The sequence below is a fragment of the Eptatretus burgeri genome, chromosome 5, assembly GCF_056783735.1.
Source record: "Eptatretus burgeri isolate ZD-2024b chromosome 5, Ebu_testis_v1, whole genome shotgun sequence".
Classification (NCBI taxonomy): Eukaryota; Metazoa; Chordata; class Myxini; order Myxiniformes; family Myxinidae; genus Eptatretus; species Eptatretus burgeri.
The window spans coordinates 27,153,766-27,176,638 of record NC_140965.1 but is presented as its reverse complement, the minus strand read 5'-3'; the positions used below and the strand labels follow the sequence as shown (position 1 = coordinate 27,176,638).

At 45.7% G+C, this 22,873-nt stretch overlaps 1 protein-coding gene across 5 annotated transcripts in view; it reads right to left on the bottom strand.

Annotated features, from left to right (window-relative positions):
* Window positions 1-19,945, bottom strand: part of LOC147026122 (uncharacterized) — a 154,440-nt gene extending 134,495 nt beyond the window's left edge. For 2 of the 5 annotated variants that reach the window (XM_085881234.1, XM_085881239.1), the window contains exon 1: window positions 3,388-3,551. The gene's annotated coding sequence lies outside the window, so the exon portion shown is untranslated. Of the gene's footprint in view, window positions 1-3,387; window positions 3,609-10,409; window positions 10,511-19,730 lie in introns of those variants that run through there. The other 3 variants (XM_085881236.1, XM_085881237.1, XM_085881235.1) reach the window with 3 other exon arrangements.
* Window positions 19,946-22,873: the final 2,928 nt, after the last annotated feature.

Here is a 22,873-nt window from a genome sequence, read left to right as displayed (position 1 = left end):
GATTATGCATATCAAATCTCATCCAGTTCCATCAACTGATAACTACTCGGTATCCATTTGAATGAAAAGTACCGAAAATGTGGTTTGAAATCGGAAATCCCCAAAGTTTGAGGGGGTGCTGTGGGTGAACAAAGATCTAAATCGAAAATCCAGCTCGATCGTTTGTGCACAATGTATTCCAGACGATGAGTGTGAATTTTCATGACCATCCGACCATAACCCTAGGAGGAGTAGCATTTGGCGCGAAGGCACCTCCAGCTCTCACTTATCGATTTTTGCACGAATTGACCTTTGACCCCTGACCTAAGCGAAATCGGTCAATATGTCCTGAGGCAAAGTTGTAGTACTCATTGAGTACCATGAACCTGCAAAGTTTCATTCGTATCGATGCACTCACCTGGTCACTATGGGGCCTTCAATTTTCGCCAATTTTCTCGCATACCCTAATTGTAGGGGACGCTGGGGTAAAGTATTCCATATATCACAAAAAGCAGAATATATTTGATAGAGCATCACCTGTAGATCATTCGTGCCAAATTTCATAACCCTACGTGGGATAATGGCTTTCGGAATTGATTTCGCGTGAACGGTACCGATTTTGAAGGTTTTTCGGTTGTTGCTAGGGAACCAAAGCGTCCCTAGCAACCATCACAATTTCGAAAGCACTAAGTCATAAGATGTACCTACCACCCGAGTTTGGTAAAAATCCACCCACGTTTACTACCAATTATGCTGATGACAAACGAACAAACATCCCAACAAACAGACAGAATTACTGACAATATAATAAGGGTCACCTATTTTGGCGACCCAACAGAAAGGGGTGAAAACATAACCTCCTTCACCTTCGGTGGTGGAGGTGATAAACACAAAAATATAAATAAATAAGCGAAGACTCAAAACTCCGTTTGGCCCATCGCAATCACTTTATTAACATCCTACTCCCTCAAACTCAATATAGAGCCATTTACCGATTTCACATTCAACTTGGGACGTTGACGTCTTGAAAAAGTTACACTGGACATCAAATTGTAGTGCATTTGCATGCTGATGGGGCTGTGGTACAAGAACAATACACCTGCTAAAAGATCCCATGGAATGGTTTACATGCACACGATTACAGACGAGACCGTCCCATTAAACATCAGACCTGAAGCTCACCAACGGTCTTGTACCATAGTCCAACGAGCAGGTAAATTGTGAGTCGACCAGTCATAAATGGCCCAAGGTCTATTCCAAAGGAAACTTGCTTTGAACCGTAGCTTTGTTTTTGTTTTTTAAAGTCAAATATTGGAATCACAGCCCAGACGAAGCATTGTAGAGGTGATCATACGACTGAATAAACAACCTTGCTCTCTCATTATTAACAATCAACAATGTAACAAACTCTTTTTGAAGAGTCGGTGCTGCCAAAGCAGTTCATTGCACGCGTTATGCTGGGTGGTTTGCCATTGCTTTTTCAGCAGTTCCAAGGCAAAAATTTGTAATTTATTGGGGGTGCCAGTGATAACTTGCCCACTCTTCGTGAAGGACACAGTGGGATGTTGAACGTCCACTGAATGCTGGAAGATGGCACGTCTGATTTAACGTCCATCCGATGGACGGAGCACAGGTTGATGCCTCGCCCTACCTGCGAGACACCAGGATGACATTTTATAGCTGGGTTTGAAACCAGGCAAGACGGCTCAGAGGGCTGTCTAACAAACCAAACCTAACCCTAACCTTCACAAACCTTTTGCCTATCCTGCCAGTCCTGCTACCTAATACATGTCGATGTAAACTGTTGCACCCAATCTTTAATAAATAAATCAAAACTAATAAAACACATTAGATATCGTAAGGAATTAAAGAAAACAAACACATCTCTCTCCTCATTGTTTAAAAACAAAAGGACAAAGCCACATTTAACCCCCAGGGCACAATTTTTCCAAATTAACCACAGATTTTCAACAGTTTACTAAATTCATTTTCACAACCAGGAATGATGTTTTGCTTTTGAGCATTTCACCAACCCCTCCCCCCAACCATCCCAACCCCTCCCCCTAACTCCTCCCCCATCCCACAACCATCCAACCCCTCCCCCTCCCCTTAACTCCTCACCCCCTCCCCTTAACTCCTCCCCCATCCCCCAACTATCCCAAACCCTCCCCCAACCATCCCAACCCCTCCCCAACCATCCCAACCCCTCCCCCAACCATCCCAACCCCTCCCTAACTCCTCCCCCATCCCACAACCATCCCAACCCCTCCACCATCCATCCTACCCTTCCCCCTCCCCCAACCATCCCACCCCTCCCCTTAACTCCTCCCCCATCCCCCAACCATTCCAACCCCTCCCCCCAACCATCCCAACCCCCCCCCAAAATCCGAACTCCATACCCCCCTTCAAAACATCACCAAGCCATCCCACCAGAGTCCCCCCCCCAAAAAAACCATCCCAATTCCATACCCCTCCCCCCTCCTCCCAAAACACCCCAACCTCCTCCCCCATCCCAAAACACCACAAGACACCCCAACCCCTACTCCCAACCATCCCATCTCCTCCCCTTACAGAATAAACCTCTATGAGCCTAGACTCAGAATAACACATTTTTAAAATGAGAACGAATTCAGGTAGTTTGGCTCGTGCTAAAAACAATCATTGAATGAAATGTCACAAATTTTAGGCGCATGGTCCATAGGAGTGACAATAAAACACAAACTTGCACTAATGTTGGTCGAAAAGGAATTAAAATCAATCAATTGTGAAATATCTAACTTTTAAATGCAGGCAAAAGTGACACTGACACACACACACACACACACACACACACACACACACACACACACATACACACACACACACACACACACACACACACACACACACACACACACACACACACACACACACACACACACACACACACACACACACACACAATGATGGCCCTGCCTGTCAGCGCATCACGATGATGAAGTCCCAAAGACTTGTCGGAGCAAGAACACAAAGGTCTTTCGAGAAAGCAACCGCTGAAGTGAGCTATTGTGATTAAATAACAAACAACAACAATGGAGCGTTCATTCAAACATCAAAACGACTTCGGAGAATCCCCCAACTTGATCACCACCTTCAAAACACATATATATATATATATATATATATATATATATATATATATATATATATATATATATATATATATATATATATATATATATATATTACAAGAAGTGCTCACCACACCCTCCCCAAAGAGAATCCATGCACAAGACATGACGAACCACCGTACAACACTCACACAACGGGTACAATGTCGCATCTCAGACAATAGACGCGCAACTTCACACCGAACTGCGAACAACTTCATAAACAAGAACGTGTAACGCGAACAAAGTTGTCGCTCACCGAGACCTCGGGACTCGACACGATGGAAGCGCCAACCGCACCGTTTAACCCCCAGAAAGTTGCTCACTAATGACGTCATGCGCGGCAAGCAAGCTCACCTCGAAACGAACCCCGGGCGTGCACGTGCGCGTGCTCCTCGGATCCCGCGTTGAGCGACCACTGTGATCCGTGACGTCACATCCGCTTCGCACGCGCCTCGCCCGGGGCAATGGCGCGTTGGGATGCGCAGGGAGTCCCACCGTGGTTGTCTCAAACGCCACATTTAAGAACCGACCAGGTTATTCCAAGTCAGCAGTATTACCGCTCTCTCATAAACTTAGCCGGACTGTCACCACTTAGTCCTGGAATACTAAATCGACTTCATTGTTGAATTTATACTGTATGTTTGTGTGTACGAGCATTATTAAATGAGTCCCTCCATGGGACCCACCATCTCCGCTTATCCATCATGGATTTCCTGACTTCGTCACCCAGAATAATAAAGGGACGCTCCCCTCCCAGGTACCGGTGCAATGAACATTCCTCTACAATTGCTGCCGAGCCGTCTGGTTGTGGAATTTCGTCTGAGCAGAGGGCTTCGTCCTCAACGAGTTGTGTTGCGTCCAACGCCATGATCTTATTTTCTGCTCGAATCCCCAGGTTTTTGAAGACGAGCAACGAACGGGGTGAAGAAACCAGAGCGGTTCCAGAATTGCTCATTCCATGGGAATGCTTTACACGGGGGGGCCATGAGCGGTTCCATGGGAATTGGGACAGAATGTTGGGAGTTGCCCTGGAGAGTGCAAAATGACGCAAAAATTCCGCCGATTGTACCCAAGGCAGGAAAAAGGCGGGATTTGTGTTCCGTCTCCTTGCCGTGGCTTTCAGAACAACGATATAGTCTCCGTTTTATGTTCAATCTTTGAGCAACGCACCTCTTATTAGGAGTTACCCCACGCATGCAAACTGAAAACCGATTGGTTCACTTCTCTGTCTATCTGTCTGTCTGTATGTATGTCCATGGACAAACGACAGTTTGTGATCAGGCTGGCTTAGCGGTTAAAGTGGCTGCCTTAAGATCATGTGGACCCTGTCAACCGTTGAATTAACACCAGGTGGGTTGACTCAGCGTGTCATCCTTCCGATGTCGGCAAAATGAGTACACGCTTACTGGTAACAGGGAGCATTGCATCAGCAACACAGCCATGCATCCAGAAAATGATGCAGCCAAGCAGCCACAGGCTGCATAGGAATAAATAAAACAAGAAAGATGTTATGCATAGCATGATACTTGTGAAATCCATAAAACTAATTTGGCTATATATATATATATATATATATATATATATATATATATATATATATATATATATATATATATATATATATATATATATATATATATAATGGCTGGTTGGATTAAATGACAAAACATGCAAATCCTCTTCAAATTTCAAATCAATCTGATGAAAATTAAGGATTTTAGAAATCTCACCTCAGTGTTCGACCTTTTGGTCGATGTTGACCACAAAATAATTGGCAGGTTGAATTCTGTGACAGGAAAATATAAATCCTCTTCGAATTTCAAGTCAATCTGATGAAAATTGAGGATTTTAGACATCTCGCATAAGTTGCTGACCTTCGGCCGATGTTGACCTCAAAAATAATTGGTGGTTGCATTCAATGACCAAATATGCAACTCCTTTTCAAGTATCAATAAAAATCGGATGAAAATTGACAATTTTTGAAATCCGGCCTATGTTGACCGTTTTTGCTGAGGTTGACCTCAAAAGTAATTTGTGGTTGAACTTAGTGACCCGATCTGCAAATCCTCTTCACTTTTCTAGTGAATCGGATGAAAATTGAGGATTTTAGAAATTTGACAAAGTTTTTGACCTTTTGACCTCAAAAACAATAGGCTTCTTCCTTATGACCAACTCCACCATGCGGTGAAGTTGCGTGAAGATTGGTTTAAAATTGTGACCTGTAGACGATTGGCATACAAACAAACAGACAGAATAACGCACATTTAAAAGATTCCTACAGGGTAGCATTGCTTGGTATTGTTTAGTTATCTCCTTAGTTAACGTAATAGCATAAGAGTGAGGTAATTAATCATGATATTAATCATGTGTCGCTTTATGTTTAGACAGACGATGTCTACCCAACCCAATGTAGGTGTCCAAAAACCGCCAACTGTTTGAGCCTTTATTTGATGTGACCTTCTAGAATCTGTCCTTTACGTTCTTTAAAAAGCGTCTGCCGAGCCTTGAGGCGGTACAAATCGGCTCTATAGCCTTACCGTTGCTACACACATGGACCATCAGGGTTAAAGGTCGGAAAGCCGCCCCCCCCCCCAGGCTTCAGCCCAATGGTAAGTGAGAGGGGAGGGATGAGGTACATCATTGGTGATATCAGGGCCAGTGGCTATAAAGGCACTGAAGCAGAGCCAGGGCAGGGAAGGTGCCCAGGAACCATATCGCCAATGGCGGCAGCTGAGACGACGGCATACAGCATTGGGATTCTCATGGATGTACTAGTTGTGAACGTCTGCAGATGTCGAGGAACCTGGGTAGGGTTTGAAACAGCAAAGGGCTTCCGTTCTGTAAATTTTCTTGGTTGCTTTATGTTGCTTTCTTTGGCTAGAAGAGCATCGGAGTTAATTTATTTGATAACCCTAGCCACCTGGGTTTATTGATTCGGTGAGAGCTGACACAACTGATTGGTTATTCCATACAATGATGTGGTGAGATGTAACTGTATGCATACTATATATATATATATATATATATATATATATATATATATATATATATATATATATATATATATATATATATATATATATATATATATATATATATATATATATATATATATATATATATATATATATCGAGGGTGTGCGCGCGGCACTCAAGCATTTGCAGACTGATATTTAAAGCCTATCGTCATGAATAGACGTAAGCAGAGATGTCAATCTGGCGTTTGCCCTTGTTGTGGGCTCATTCATCAGGACAACATAATGCTGATCATTTATTCGTGACAATATTAGGCTCATTAATAAACCAAATTGAACCCCCTAATCTGTCAGCAGCAAGTGTCACCTGCTACACAAGCACATTGTCTCTGCCATGCTAATCACCAGTCAGAAGGTTTGCAGCCAGGAATATTAAAAGAAACGAAAGAAGCACAATGACCCAATGACACGACGCTGATGTTGTATCCATAAATTATGCCAACACATCACCTCCAAACTCAGAGCCGTCCATATGGCACTCAAGCCTTTGCACACTGAGATTTAAAGCCAATGGTCATGAAGAGGCCTCCAGTTTTGCAGTACTGTACAGTACTTCAATTTAAATAAAGGTTAAATGAGGTGGCGTATTCAGGTGCTGTTTGGGACTGCTTCTGGACTACTTCAATAACAATAAACGTTTGGATGTTTTTTTTTAACGACCGTTAAAATCATTATTTTATTAAAATTGGAGTGAAATATCAGTAACACTGTGTCGGGTATAATGTTCTATGAACTCTCGGGTTGTACAAGTGATTCTTCACCGTTGAGATTTCGGGCCAAAAATGACGCAGGGTCGTATGGCATGATATTTCAAATAGTTGTGGACAGATTTGGACGAAACTTGATGGATGAGTTAGTTCGGTGACAAGAACAAGCCGATTCGATTTTTGGTTCAGGTCCGGATGCAGATGCGGCCGAACTATGAGATTTAAAACGTAAACTGTTCAGCCTGGTGTTGGTACGCGCTCTACCGAGTGCCGTTCTCGTTTTTCTTTGCTTTCAGATTGATCCATTATAGCTGAGAGATTAATTTTTTGCTCAAAGAGCGTGAATTATTGCACAGTATGAGGTTTGGCAGTCCTGTAATTGCCATTCAAACATGCTGGCGGCAAGAAATGGGAAGGCAGGAAATACAACGTTGTTAATGTAAATAAAACACACAAAAAAATTCCTGAAAAGGCCAATTATTGCCATTTTAATTGGTGAACATCAAATTTTAACATAAGCTCCCATGTTCTCAGCACATTTTTTTTTCAATCGTTCGACAACATTTTCCCCTGAACGCCAAAGAAACTCCTCTGGCAAATTGGCAAAAATGTTTCAGATCGGTCTTTCTAATTCGTCCAAATTAACAGGTTTGCTGACAGACACGTTTCCTTTGGTCCTTGCTCACAAAAAAGTAATCACATGGGATTAAATCAGGACTCCTTGTTGGCCACTGTATCGGTCCCCGTTGCCTGAAACATCTGTTTGGAAAGTGGGTATCCAACCAATTATGGACTTCAATCGAGAAGTGCAGAGTGGCACCATCTTGTATAAAATCGTTTTCATCTGTGATGTTCCATTGCTGAATTTTTGGAAGAAGAAAGCTTAGAACAACTGCTGAACACAATGAGGTTCGTATGATTTTCCATTATTTCATCCTAAGTCATTCTTCAATATTGCCTGATAACTTATTCCACTCCCCCTCACTGCTTGGCTCATCGACTTCTTTGGGCTCCTTGTCTCTTACCTGGTCAATGTTTTCTAGTGATCTCGCTGTGTGGTATGTCTTCCTGATCTTCTTACTACCTTGATTGTACCAGTTTTTATAAGCTTTTCATGACAGTTTTTAATCGTTTTTGGATCCAAAGTGGCATGTCTTCCCATTTCTTGCCACAACCATCTTTGAACTACAATTACAGATTGCCAAACCTCATACCGTGCAGCAATTGTGCTCTTTGAGGAACACTTAATCTCTCAGCCAAAATGGATCAATCTGAAAGCAACAAAAATAAGTAGGCCCGAGTGGGCTGACGGTCATCTCTTGAGGTTGTAGTTCAGACCAAGATTCAAACCCATGCCGACTCGATCTCCTGGTACTGAAAATTACAGCGAGAGATTTTGGGGACAACTCTTTTGGGAGCCCCCCCCCCCTCATCCAAAATCGAAAAATCCAAGACCGAGTGATTCTGCGGACTATCGAAGAGAAGGGCTTGTTGGGGTTTGGTAAATAAGGGACGAGTCGGGATCCGAAGTTTCAGGGGGTACCCAACAGAGCAAATCAGGTGGGGTACAACTTCCCATCTAACTACGCCTGTACACTGTGTCGGACCAATAAAAGAAAAGACAACCGAGAAAGACTGGAAATAACAACTCACAATTATTTATATATATATACACACACAAGCAATCATTTAAAAGCAAGTATCTACAAGCAAGAAAGCAAAAAGGCACATAAGACCAGATTTAACCATAACACATATTCTTTCTTATGCAATCTTACTTACACAAGAGACTTGGCCATCATTCACTGAGAGGAGAAGAAGACAAGAAGAACAATTTGAAAATAAAAGTAAAGTATAGAGAAAAGAAAAGTAGTGTCTTTTCTTTTCTCCCTCACCTCAACCAGCACAACAGGGCTGTATAAGGCCAAATATACTAGAGAATGGGGAAGATGGATGGGGAAGATGGGCAGTGGTGATGTGGTGTGCTGGGAAATGCAGCCACATCCCTGAGGTACTCAGACCCAGAAGGCAAATCCTCTCCATTGTCCCAGATATGCCAGCTGCAAGCAACTCCATTTCTGCTGGGCCCCATGTTCAGCAGCTCCCCACGAACCAAACCACGTTCTGGGATTCCTACACTGCCCTCCTCAACACTGCAGGCTTTCTGCTCCTCGCAGGACAAGCTTTTAGTTTTTGGACAAGGACAAGCATTTTTGCGACTCTGTCCCCTTCCTCTTCATATCACCTTTCCCCTGATCGCTTTTCTCTCCTCTCGTCTCTTGCATGCTGCCTTCTTCGTCCTCCCAAAATCTCGTTTTCTTTCCCTCTCTCAATCTGGCTTTCTCTCCGAAGGATGAGGACTAGCTACGAACTCTTCTCACAGGATCTCGGCTTCTTTCATCTCCTCCCATGCGCTTCTGTCCTCTTCTTCCTCGTATGTCTTTTTCTCCCAAGGATGAGGACCAGCTACGAGCTCCTTTTCTCCTCACAATCTGCTCGTGCGAGCCTCTTCATCATTGATGCACATCCGATAGGGGCAGGCCCACGATGCAGCCTGTGGAAAAATGCCGCATCATTGTGAGGGAACGTCAATGCAGACCCTGCCCCTCCATTCAAGCGCCCAAGGCCACAACGGAAGCCCCTGCCCTCTCCTTCGCACACAAGCATTCACTGTGCAGTCCTCACTGTACCCTGTCTGCGAAGTGTGCCACATCACACCACGCATGGGAAAAGCACCGCACCTTGTGCCATGAACATGCATGTGAGAATGGATACAGTCGCATGTGGTGAAGGTAATCCGATCAGCACGAAGAATTAACAACCACAGATGGATCAAACTTTCCCAACTAAGCAACATGTGAAAGGAGGGAAAACGGAAAGGGATTCCGCGAGGCCGAGGGATAACCGAACGGCCACGGGGCTGAAGGTAAGACAGATGGGGTGAAGGAAGATGGGGTGAACTGTATGTTTGTATGCATACGGTTCCTAGAACCGTAACACTACACCCCTCCCTTTTGCTTGACTCGACCCGAGTCGTTTAACATTCGTGTGGCATGCAGGTGTAGCTTTCCCCGAGTACGTTTTACCTACGGATCCCTGAGTGCGACATTTTGAATACATGTCCCAAAAATAAATAACCTTGTGCGTTGCGTAACTAAACTAACAGACTCATTCGGACAACTTAACTACATTGCCGGCACTAAACAAACAACAGGTGGGTTAGGACTATGTACATTTCTACCATTTACACTACCCATGGCCCAGGACCTGTGACTTGAGGAGAGAACACAACAAAGGCAACATTCGTGAATGAGTGCACAGCAGCAATCGACGATCAGACGTCTTCAGGGCCTTCAATGGTCCCTTGTTTATCGCTGAAATTTTTATTTCCTTTCGTTCCTCGCTGCTGGAGGAAACTCACCCTAACACGGCAGGCCATACGCCGTTTCTGGTTTCACAGGTTATTTGAACTGGCCTTTATTTAACAAGGAGACATCCGGGCTGCTCAGTGCAGTCCCCAGTCTATTTGAACTGACCTTTATGCAACAAGGAGATGGATGTACGGGCTGCACAAATGCAGTCCCCGATAATGCGGCTGCCTGCAGGGCAGTCCTTGCAAACAATTTCAGAGATGGTCCTGGAGCACATGGTAAAGGTTGTGACATGGTAATGCAAATAAAGGCATGGGCACGTATGGCAACTGGAGTCAAGGCAAAGGCATCAAAAAAGGCATGACAAATGAAGACCAGGGAAGGTGGGATGCAACAGGTCGGCATATGAAGCTGGCCGGCCTCAGTGTGGTCTCGTGAGGTTGTGGAGGGAGTGTGGTGGCGTTGGCCGGTCCGAAGACGGGCTCGGACTAACCCTACGGTCTGCCCCCAACCTATCGCCTATGCCTGTCCTTGTCCATACCCACCCCCATTAGCTTGCAATAAACACAACGAAATTTAGACTTTTTATTATTATTTAAAAAAAAAAAATTATAATTAAGTGAGTCCCAAACCCCCTAATCATCTTTGTTCGGCTAACCTGTCCTGACTGTTCATCCCAATCCCTAAGACCCCTTTCAAAAGGATTGAGGAAGAGACAAGTGAATCTATCTCGAGGCCCAATGCAGCCTCAGAATAGCTCCCACAGATTTCAGAATTTTTCAAGGCGAGTCCAGCGGCCTACGAACAGCGAAGGGATGGATGGTGCAAAGGGTTACACATTTCCCATCTATCCCAGCATTTATTAAATGTTAATCTATCCCCGAGGCTTTTCAACACGCCTGTCTGTTTAAACTATTGGTTCTAGCAACCACGATTCCCGTCGCCTGTGTTGGTGTTCATTATTAATTTGGGCCTGGCCCGCAAATTTTCTCTCATGCTCTTGCACAATTTTGTGGCTGGGCAGCGTGGTTCCATTGGCAGGGATACCCATCTGCCGAACTTGAACTTCGGCACCCCCGATTCGCTGAGACTGTCTCCAAGCCCACCTACTCCTTATGAATGTGGGAGATGCCCTCTCTGGCATCTTCCCATCGATGCCCACGTGACATTTTGGTGCTTCAGGTCCCGTTTCCGTGGGCTACCCGTGCCCATTACACTAACTCGGTCCCTTGGACCCATGGCCTACTCTGGCCGACTACTTCGGTGCCTAGGGTGCCCTCTACTCAGTACGCATATTTCAACAGCCACGCTCCCAGCCGGTCAATAGACTCCTGCACCCTTCAAAAAGTTTCATGCCTTCGGTCGACACCAACAACAAACCGACATCCGTTTTGGTTAATTTGACTAACATTACACGAACCCTGGGTTCCCTTGGGTGGGATTCACTCCTCCCCCCCCCCCCATCACCCATCATTCGTTCACACCATGCATTCCACATTCACTCAATTCACACTCGGGCCCACTGACCCACTTCATTCATTATGTTCCTTTCTCTTTTTTTTCACACCAATACTGATGCTAACTACGTTCCCCTAACTAGCTCATGCTCCCCGTCATCCCTTACTCTAATGCACGTTCCATTTAATTCTATCGCTAAGCTACGTCCCCACTACACGCTCCATGTCTGTCCATGTCTCCAATCCATTCTAAATTCTAACCTAAATTTCCCCTAACTGATTCCACCAGGCCCCATGGAGGACTGCTAATGCCCCCATGAGGCCGGTCGATCAAACGCTAAACCCTTCCCCTAACTCGTGCTCCTTTACCCATGAGGATGTTCACTACATCCTGGCTGGGGATCGTGTACTCATGGCAAGGCTCTGCCAGCATTGCGTCGCCAGGGCGGCAGTTTACAGCACGCTTGTCCCCTTCGTTTGGCCGATATAAACGAGCGTAACATCGCCCCGTTATGCTTCAGTCACATTTGGCTCGGCGGCCGTAGGGTCTAAAAAAAATCTACGGCCACTAGCAATTATAGGGCGGCAGCAGTATTTTCACAGTCACACAATGTAGCAGTCACTCTCTTCTTCTTCTTTTGGCTGCTCCAGTTAGGGGTCGCCACAGCAGATCATCCGTATGATCCGCATTGTGATTTGGCACATGTTTTACGCCGGATGCCCTTCCTGACGCAACCCTGGTTGCCTCTTACGACACAGGGATATGGTACACCTATTTTAACCGGGGTATACACCGGCCCAGTACACTGGTACTCATTTCGCCGACCTCGGAAGGATGACAGGCTGAGTAAACCCCCTGGTGTATTAATTCAGTGGCCCAACGGGGCTTGAACTCAGGACCTTTTCGATCCCAAGCCGCTGCCCTAACCACTGCGCCAACACCAGGCTGAACACAATGTAGCAGTCACATATGTTTTTAATTTTTCGGGTTTCCCAACCTTGACCGAACCCAGTACCTGCAGAGCCTAGCAGCCGCATGGCTGAGGAAGTCGCCATTGCAAGGCTTTTTTTTGTTTGTTTGTTTTTGTTGAGGGTTTAATGGCGCTGTCAGAGCAAAGGAGGCTCTATCCATGCCACGCACCAGAATCTGATCAAACTCGCCTACAGCCATAGCCCTACAGCCACCCTGTAAGGATTCCAGCGCCTTTAATGCCGAAAAATGAGTCCGAGAGGATAACTGCACTAAGGGGATTGAACTCAATTATCCATTCCATAGCTAGGACGATTGCAAATAGTTCCATCGAAGAAACTAGAAGATGGTCGGTTAACCGAAAAGCCCTGACCACACAGACATCCTGGATACATGATGAGGCCGAGGGAGAGAGAGGAAGGAGTTTTTAGAGCAGCAGCATCGAGAGTTTGAGAAGGGCATCATTGAGAGATTGAAAGAGAGGCACCGTCGAGAGGGGGGCACCATCGAGAGGGGGGCACCATCGAGAGGGGGGCAGCATCGAGAGGGGGGCAGCATCGAGAGGGGGGCATCATCGAGAGGGGGGCATCATCGAGAGAGGGGCATCATCGAGAGAGGGGCATCAGAGAGATTGAGAGAGGGCCATCGTCGAGAGAGGGCCATCGTCGAGAGAGGGCCATCGTCGAGAGAGGGCCATCGTCGAGAGAGGGCCATCGTCGAGAGAGGGGGGGAGCAAATGGACCGACACCCGGGCAGCCCTGCCGCCTGCGATCCTTTCCCCCCCACCCGAGGCAAGGCTTCTTCTTCTTCCTCCTCCTCCACCTCATCCTCTTCTTCTTCCATTTTTCTTCACGTGGCAGCCTGATTCAGCATCAACTTGTAAAACAAGTAATCTATAATCATGTACATTTTTCTCCTCGTTGATAATTAATTAGTTCGGCGAAATGCGACCCGGAAACGCTAAAAATGTTATCAGACAAAAAAAAAAAATAACGGACATTATGGGACTAAAAAAAATCGAGTTATCGGAAGTTAACTGGTCCCATAACGATAAATGGAAGTTAACTTCGATAATTATCTGTTATCGGATTATCGCTTTTGTGCCCAACACTGGTGGCAAACACCTATACTCCGATCTCTAGCAGTAGCGCACGGTCGACGCAGACTGCCACGGAGGCCGTACGTAGGACGCACGGCAGGCGTAGAGGAACCGTGCGTCGACCCTGCGTTGCCCGCAGGTAGTCACACAGACCGCAAGGCCACCGTACGTTGAACACAGGGACGCCTTAGGACTCCCCTACGGCGACCGTGGAAATAGTGCAGAGATGCCAACTTTTGGAAATCAGAATTAGGGAGGATTTTCAACCGACACCAAATAATGTGCGCTAAGCGCACATCTCGAGCGCGGAGCGCTCGACCCTTGCGGCGGGGTCCAGGGCCCGCCTTAGGGCCCTGGAAGCTCTGGGGTTCTAGACGCTCTCTAGTGCCCTCTGAGCCCTATTTTGGAGCATTTAACATGTTAAGAATTCCCACTTTTTGAACAAAAAAAGGGGAAAATTGTGCACTTTTTAATGTTACATGTATGTTAATATTAGTAAGTTAGGGGACAATCAAAGATTAACAAAAAGCACAAAAGAAGCAATATTTTTCTTACCTTACTGGCTGGTACTACTGCTGCTTGCTTTTTCCATGGCAGCTTTGCTGAGTGACAGCTGTGTGGCTCTTTTAGCCCTTCTGATTATGTCTTTGCTGTATTCTCTCTGGTAGCAAGGGGTGCTATGAGCTAGTTTTTCAGTGAAGAGAGCTTCCAGGGTTTTGACACTCAAATTGGGACGAAATTCAGTATGATTCTTCCGTACAAGACTGAGTGCCCGCTCACATGATGCGTTCGAATGAGGAATGACCAAGATTCCCTTCATCACTTTGCTCAAATTAGGTTACTTCTTGGCACCAGTGCAGGGATCTGTGAGCTGTGAAATCCGATGCCACTGCTCATCCACTCTCACTGTCTCAGTAGCAATTGTAGCTATGGAGGCGTCTGCCTGGTAGTGAGCGAATTCACTCTCAAGACTGTCTATGTCACTATCACCGCCACTGAACAGACAGGGGAATTTCTTGATGAAAAACTCCACACAGTCAAACCCCACTTCTTGGTGTAGCTTAACATCCAGCACCTGAGCATGCTTGGCTAATTCATCATCTAGCGGCCAGGTTTTGAAGATGTAATTGCAGGCTTTCACATAATATGAGCGAACTGCACTGAAGAAACCTTGGATGTCTGACTCACTCAGAGTGAAGGTGGATTTCTTGAGACTCCTTTGTTCCCTTATATACAGTTTGGCATCGTTCCCAATCATGAGGTCCTCATCATTCTTCTGATGATTTCTGTCAGAGAAGGGTACATTTACCAGAGCAACCGATGACACCGATGGTTTCAAAACCGTACGAAGATATCTTTCAGAAGACCATTCAATTCTCCGTGCAGGAGATGAATACAGGGTCTGCCTCTTTGGAGCAGAAGATTCCCCCTTCTCAAAAAGCTTGTTAGCATATCGAAGGAAGAAACAATAGAGTTTTGTTTGTGGAGACAAGAACATCCCGTTGACACGTTTTCTCTAGATTCCTGCACAGTGTTTGAGGAAGATGCGCTTTTAGTTGTAGAACTCGTAGTACACTTAGCCGCAGGGCGATCACACTTGCGTTTACTGCCAGCAGAAGAGGTCAGACTCGTAGTACCAGATCCAATTTTACGTTTGAGGAGAGAGCTTGAGGTAGGTGCAGCCAAGGAAGAAGACCTCTGATTCGAAGGTTTTGCTGAGCTTCTATCAAGTGATTTGGCAAAAGCAGAACTTAACTTGGGTCCTTCTTTGCCTGTAGATGGGACTATCACAGTCTTTCTCGACTCTGAAGGGATCTGCTTTGTAGATGAACGTGATGAAGGGCCGGTGATGCTACCTGCTCTCAGCATTGGTTTTGGTGCTGTCCCTGCTGTCTTCTTCGCAGCAGATACTGCAGTGGTAGTGGTGAATGCTGCTCCACGAGTGCTTGATCCTGCAGTGCCAGTACTGGCAGTAGATACAGTGCCGTCCTTCTTGCTCGTTGTTAGAGTCTTGGCTACAGTTGGTTGCATTTTTCTTCGTACTTCTTCTCTTTGAAGAAGAGGCGAAGTGGCTCCCACTGTTCAATCAGCCTGTCTAGGCACTGACCAAGGGACAGCCACCTTGTTGCGACATGCTTCAGAATCTTGTGTGTCGGGGCATCACAGAGTTCTTGCAGTGCTTTCACTCCTTTGACGCGTTTACTACTTTTGTCCAAGTAGTAGTAAATATCGATGAGAAAGTCATCTAATTCAATGGGTAAGGCCTGAGCCGCCTTCTTGGCCGTATTGTGCATCATATGGCAAGGGCATCCCATGATGTAGCACTCTGGATTTTGTTTGTGGATATAAGCAGCGACTCCTTTGTGCTTGCCCACCATGACAGAGGCATTATCAGCACAAAAGGAAACACAATTTCCCCACGGAATTTTCCTGTCACTGAACTCATGATCAAGCAGTTTGAAAATGTTTTCTCCAGTGGAATCTTGTTTGCACGCAGGCAAACTTAGCAAACCTTGCTTCACAATCCCAGCACTGTTGTCATAGTACGAAATCAGGACAGGATATAGCTGGGCCTCACCACTGTCATTGCTACCGTCTGTGGAAGCTAGGCTAAATGGAGCTAGTCTAGCAAATATCGGCAATAGATGAAGCAGTAACATTTGACAACTCACCAATTACACTGGTCAACAACAAATTTGTTGTCTGCATTTTTTAAGCTGATTTAGGACGAATCTGATGCGCTGAATCCAAAACTCACATTAGTTTTGTTCAATCAGGTCAAGTTTTTGAGATATGGCCACATGTCGTTTTTTACATTTTTGTTCACATGTACGCATGTGTGGAGCATTTTAGAAGAAGTTGGTGGGGTAAAATGTCATGTCAAATAATTGTTTTAATTGGAAATAATTATTTTAATGACAAGAAGTATTCAGGTACGATAGTTCTAGGTGATTATGTCGAAAAGGGATCAGTTTGAAGTCATAAACCTCAAAATATTCAAAAAATTGGTGAGGCAAAGCATAAAGTTCGTGGATCAAAACTAAAGTTAATGGGGCAGATTTTGTAATAATGTGATACAAAAAAGTTGTATTTCTTGAAATAACGAACTCTGAAGAATGTACAATACCTACATGCGCCAATTTATGACATGCGCTTCTGCTCAAGCTTGGAGTGCCACAGTACGAACCCAAAGATTGGAGACTGTTCATTGACAGCAGCAAGCGATCACTGAAATGTGTTCTGCTACACAACGGCAACCTAGTTTGCCTCTGTACCCATCGCTCACTCGACTACACTGAAGGAGAAGTATGAAGCGGTGAAGTACGTGCTGGAGAAAATTGGTTATGATCAGCATAAGTGGTTTATTTGTGTTGACCTGAAGATGGTGAACTTTTTGTTGGGACAACAGTCTGGCTTCACCAAGTACCCATGTTTTCTGTGCATGTGGGATAGTAGGGACCGTGCTCAGCATTACACGAAGAAGGACTGGCCTGTGCGGGAGGAATTGGTGCCATGCAAAGAAAGGAACGTCATCAACGACCCTCTGGTGGACAGAGACAGAATACTCTTCCCACCGCTGCACATCAAGCTCGGCTTTATCAAGCAGTTCACCAAGGCTCTGGACAAAGATGGTGACTGCTTCACTTACTTGTGCCAGGCTTTTCCAGGATTGACCATGGAGAAGTTGAAAGTTGGCATCTTTGATGGTTCTCAGATCCGTCAGCTCATCAGAGATCCAGAGTTCAAAAACTCAATGAACGAAGTGGAACTGGAAGCGTGGAAGACATTTGTTTTGGTAGTGAAGAACTTTCTTGGCAACAATAAGGCCAGAAACTACGCAGAACTTGTCAACAACATGCTGACTGCTTTCAGAAACCTGGGCTGCAACATGAGCATCAAGATGCACTACCTATTTTCACATATGAACCGGTTTCCTGAGAACCTGGGTTCAATGAGTGACGAGCAGGGGGAGAGATTCCATCAGGACATGAAGGAGATGGAGACCAGGTATCAGGGTCGCTGGGACGCAGTCATGATGGCTGACTACTGTTGGAATCTGAAGAGAGACCTCTCTGCCGCTGAACATTCCAGGAGTTCGAAGAAACGGAAGTTCAAGCCCTGAAGTTTGAACAGTGGTGACGCAACATGCAATTTACTTGTACTTACCTTTATCAATGCCCACCATTCAGATGACAGTAATCGATGTTTCTATCATGTAATCAATAAATGTTGTTGGCAAAACATTTTTTTTTCTTAAAAACATGTTTAGGATGATATGTGTTGACAAAAATCAGCTGATAATGCCACAAAAATGTAATTGATTTTGTCACAAGATCTGATTTTTTCAAATCAACTTAGCACAAAAACCTGACCTGATGGAAACGGATGCCATTTCCTGATTCAGCAGTGCCAGAATACCCTAATTCACTTGTAGAAATCTAGACAACATTCAGAAAGTAAAAAATTGTTGACCAGTGTTCTTTTTTTCTTCTTTGTTCTTGTTCTTTTTTTTTTCTTTTTTTTTTTCTTTTTTTTTTCTTGCTTTTTGTTCTTGTTTTTTTTTTTTTTTTGTTCTTGCACATCTTGCACATCTTGCAAGTTTTTGTTCTTGCACATCCATACTTTGAAGCAACTTTTGAATCTGGAAACATCTTTTGAAATAGAGGTCCAGCATGATCTGAGACTGATATGGGCAAGTTATGTTCCACAATAAATCCACTAAAGAGAAGTTCCGCTCGGGTAACATCCTCTTCCTCGCTTGTCCCTTGTTTGGTGAAATAATTCAGAAGTGTACCGGTACTCGTGCTCGAAGATCTCTCCTTTGCAATGTCTGTGTGCCGTTTGCTTCCAACGTGCTTCCGAATATCATCGCGACCTCCGTGCTCAACTGAAATATCAACGCTGCATACTGTACAATACGCATGATGAATTCCTCTTTCAGACTTTCGAATACACGGGTATTGGAGACTGTATTCGGTCTTGTACTTCTGAGACCATTTCTTGGTCTTCGTAAGCTTCTTTTCTGCCATTTCGTAATCAACATCGAGGGCTTGAAGCATCGGTAACTTCGAAGTCGATGTTCCACAGCTGCAGCGCGACTCGTAAAACTCTAGCGGCTGTTAAACACCGCACGGTGGTCGCGACCGCCGGGCTGGTACGGGGCCCAGCTGCATGCAGAGAGCGTATCGCATGCATATACACTGTGCATACATACCGCATGCACTGTATTGCACACATACCGCATGCACTAAATCTCAGTGCATGATCGCATAAGCGAGATCCAGACCCAATGTTTCGCTGCTCCTCATTTGAATTTGCAATTTTTTACGTACAATTTGGAAGCAGCGAACGTTATGGAGTTACCACATGCTCTACGTAGCAGACGATGCTTTTCATTCAATTCTCATACTAGTACATTCTGATTAGTGAACAGTGCAAAAATATCAAAATTTCGGGAGGATAAGGATAGTGATCGTAAGGGCGGGAGTTTGGGTGAATTTTCGGAAGCCTCCCGATGAAATCGGGAGGGTTGGCATTGCTGATAGTGGGGCCGCCGTAATTTTTTGGGGGTTGGCAAAATTAATTTTTCATTGACAAGAGCCTACGGCAGCCGCACGAATAACGCAAGCCCACCGTACGCCCAACGTACGGTCGACGTGGAACACATCTACGTCATGGCTACAGCTTGTCGAATTGCTACGGTCAACCTAGAAATGAAAAAAAGTTATAACTCCGTGCTTTAATTCCACGGAGACCCCGACGGCTTGTAAAAAATAGCCATACGGCGTCGCGCCACCCTGAGGCCACCTTAGAAACTCTGCGTCCGCCGCACGTTTCTGTCAATTCAGGAGGCATACGGCCGCCGTATCCTCACCGTAGAGCAAATGTGACTCATGTTTTAACTGCACCACACGCTCGCTTTCGGGCCATCCCCCATGTGAGCAACGTGCGCAACTCACCTGGCCTTCGTGCTGCGCAATCTCTGCCGATGACGTCCTCGCACGCGGATCGTTGTGCAAGGCTTGCCACGCAGGCGGGCCCGGAGGTGTCGTTGGGACTCGTCCCGCGAGCAGCACATCGAGCCCCACACACGTGCCCGCATGGGGACTCGTGCTTTTCAAATTCACTCGACCCAGTTCGCCTCCATTTTAGCCGTCCGCGACCTCGTCTTGTACCAGGCGCCGAGCGTTTTAACACCGGCTCCCGATCACGTAAACACACGCACTTGGGCTGTTCGCAAAATACGGAACGGAACGCGCCGCGGCGTCCCGCGGAGCCGGCGCGGTTTCCGAAATAACCCCGTCCGTTACACGACCCACATCTCCCGTCTGGGTCGGTCCGTGTCCCATTTCCTCACGGGCACTCACACATTCCATGTCATTTGCACGATTCACACATTCTGACACACACTCCGGGACAATCGTACTGGGTGCTTGGGTTTGCCCAAGAGACCCCGGGGTTTCTATACCCCCAAAACTCGGCATGCGCTATTCGCACCATGCAACCGCTCTACCTCGTGCAGCCTTACCGGACTCACCTGGTCACGGTCTGCTTCGAGGGAGTGTATCGTCTCCCCTCGTTCCTGTGGGAGGTTAATCCGACCCTCACATTGGGTCTCAAAACATTCCACAAGCTCAACCCCAATGTCCCCTTCCAGGTGTGTGTGTGTGTGTGTGTGTGTGTGTGTGTGTGTGTGTGTGTGTGTGTGTGTGTGTGTGTGTGTGTGTGTGTGTGTGTGTGTGTGTGTGTGTGTGTGTGTGTGTGTGTGTGTGTGTTTTCCACTTTAATTTCGTACAATTCATCCACCTCTTCTAATTCCTGAGTCTCTTTTATTACTTCGGTCATCCCCTGTCCGAGTTTACAGGTTTCTCCCTTAATTATCGTGACGTCACTCATCACCTCGATCTTGCCCGTCGTCATCGCGGTCTGAACAACCTCCACACTCCCCCTTGACTGGTAGGTCATCAGCCATGGCTCAGAAAGTGCCTGAAAATCAAGTTTCGTTCCACTCATGGGGGGGGGGGGGTAGACAAAACCTTGATAATATGATAGTATATATCCAAATACATACGTATCCAAAAGTTCTCCACTTAAATATCTGCAGTTATTGTGTATTTTCATCTTGAAAATCGATGCATTACCCGCGTTCTCTCATTTGAATTTTCTCCACTCGGATCACGTGTGGGCCACGTGACGCCTCGACAGCCAATAGATCGGCTGACATCGGATACAAATTACGTCAGACTGTCATGTGACCAGCTCAGCTGCCATCCGACCACCACCACCACCACCACCACAACGAAATTGTGAATTAAAAATAAGCTGTTTTCATTGCATTTCTTATACATTAATTTTATTGCGTTGTTTCCATAATTGTAAATATAGTCTGAGTTGGTTAAATAAGATAAACCAGTATGTCTATTTGTATCAACTATATCGAAGAAGGATTTCATAAAAAAAAATGTGGCAAAAACTATAACTGTATGAGAAATACTGATTTCAATTAATGACAATATTAAAATAAAATCATTCATAATAAAATCAAAATTCATTGCAAACTCTTTAAAGGGGGTCACGTGGTAAATGGTTTTTCCCTAATTAGTTTTCAATATCAATTAAATTACTATTTTTTGTAAATAAACATACATAAATAAATGTTTTGAGGGGGGTAATCTGAAATCGTAGGGGGTCGGATGAAATCGATTTCAGATTACCGGGAGGTAACTCGAAAGGTGGGGGGGGGGGGGGGTGGTAAGCTTGAAATCTTTCCACCGGCACTCCGGGTACAATAGGCCCATGATCGAAGTTAGTCCTCCCGCGCCGGCACTCTCGGCTCAACGTCGTTCGTGACCGTCCAAGACGAGCCATTTGCTGACACTCTCTCTCCATTTATCCCATCTTACAGACGTAAAACGTTTGACTTCTTCGTTCGCCACATTGTCCTGGTGAATAATACACGGGGGAGCGTCATCACTGGCCATATTCATCAAAAATCGCCGATCAGCTGCCGGTGCTTTCCTCCGTGCAGGAAGCTTCCATCTTGGACAACTTTGCTGGTCACATGACAGTCTGACGTAATTTGCATACGATGTCAGCCGATCTATTGGCTGTCGAGGCGTCACGTGATCCGAGTGGAGAAAATTAAAATGAGAGAGCACGGAGAATGCATCGATTTTCAAGATGAAAATACACAATAACTGCAGATATTTGAGTGGAGAACTTTTGGATACGTATGTATTTGGATATATACTATCATATTATCAAGGTTTTGTCTACCCCTCCCCCCCCCCCCCCCCGATGAGTGGAAAGAAACTGCACGATACAGCTTACGGCTGATGGCCTATCGGTCTTTTCCCCACGTACAGTACAGATCTCATTCGCCATTTTCTGATTCATGCTTTGCATTTGACCCTTCACCTTCGCCAGCTCTACCTTCATTTCCTCCTGACCCGCCTTCATTTGTGTTTCTAAGTGTATTCCCATGCTTTGCATATCCCCCTTCAGTGTTTGCGTATTCGCATCCATTTGGTTTTGTAAATCCCCTTTCATTTGTATCAGTATCTCCATCAACTGGCTCAAGTCAAATGGCTTTTGCGAAGCCGATCCGCCACGATCGGGCGCGGATCCGACAGGGATCGTTCGGTCCTCCATGGGGGAAATTTGATGTAGGAGGAGCTCCGGCATTGTCGCCGTTGCCCCCGATGCTATGTCTGGGTTTGGCTGCAGGGAAAGATCTTCCTCACAGGTGTTGTCCTGAGCCACGGATTCCTCTAAGATTATTTCAGAACCCACCTGTACCAGTTCGTCTTGGTCCGCCATGGTTCGTACCAATAGTTAAATAAAATTTTACTGCTGCTCTTAATTTCGGAGGGAAAGGGGAGGGGGGGTTGCCAAGCACACCACTGGTCCGAATCCTGTAAATTTCTCGAGGGAGGCGGAGGGGTTCGAGATCCGAACTCCTGACACCAAACTGCTGCGGGCTGGGGTCCGGTGGCGAGAACGACCGGTAGGTGGGGGCAGTTACGTCGTCTCCCACCAGACTCCTGGAATTGTAGGCCGTCGCTCACGGATAATTCCGTGACGCGGCGGGTCGCTTAACCGA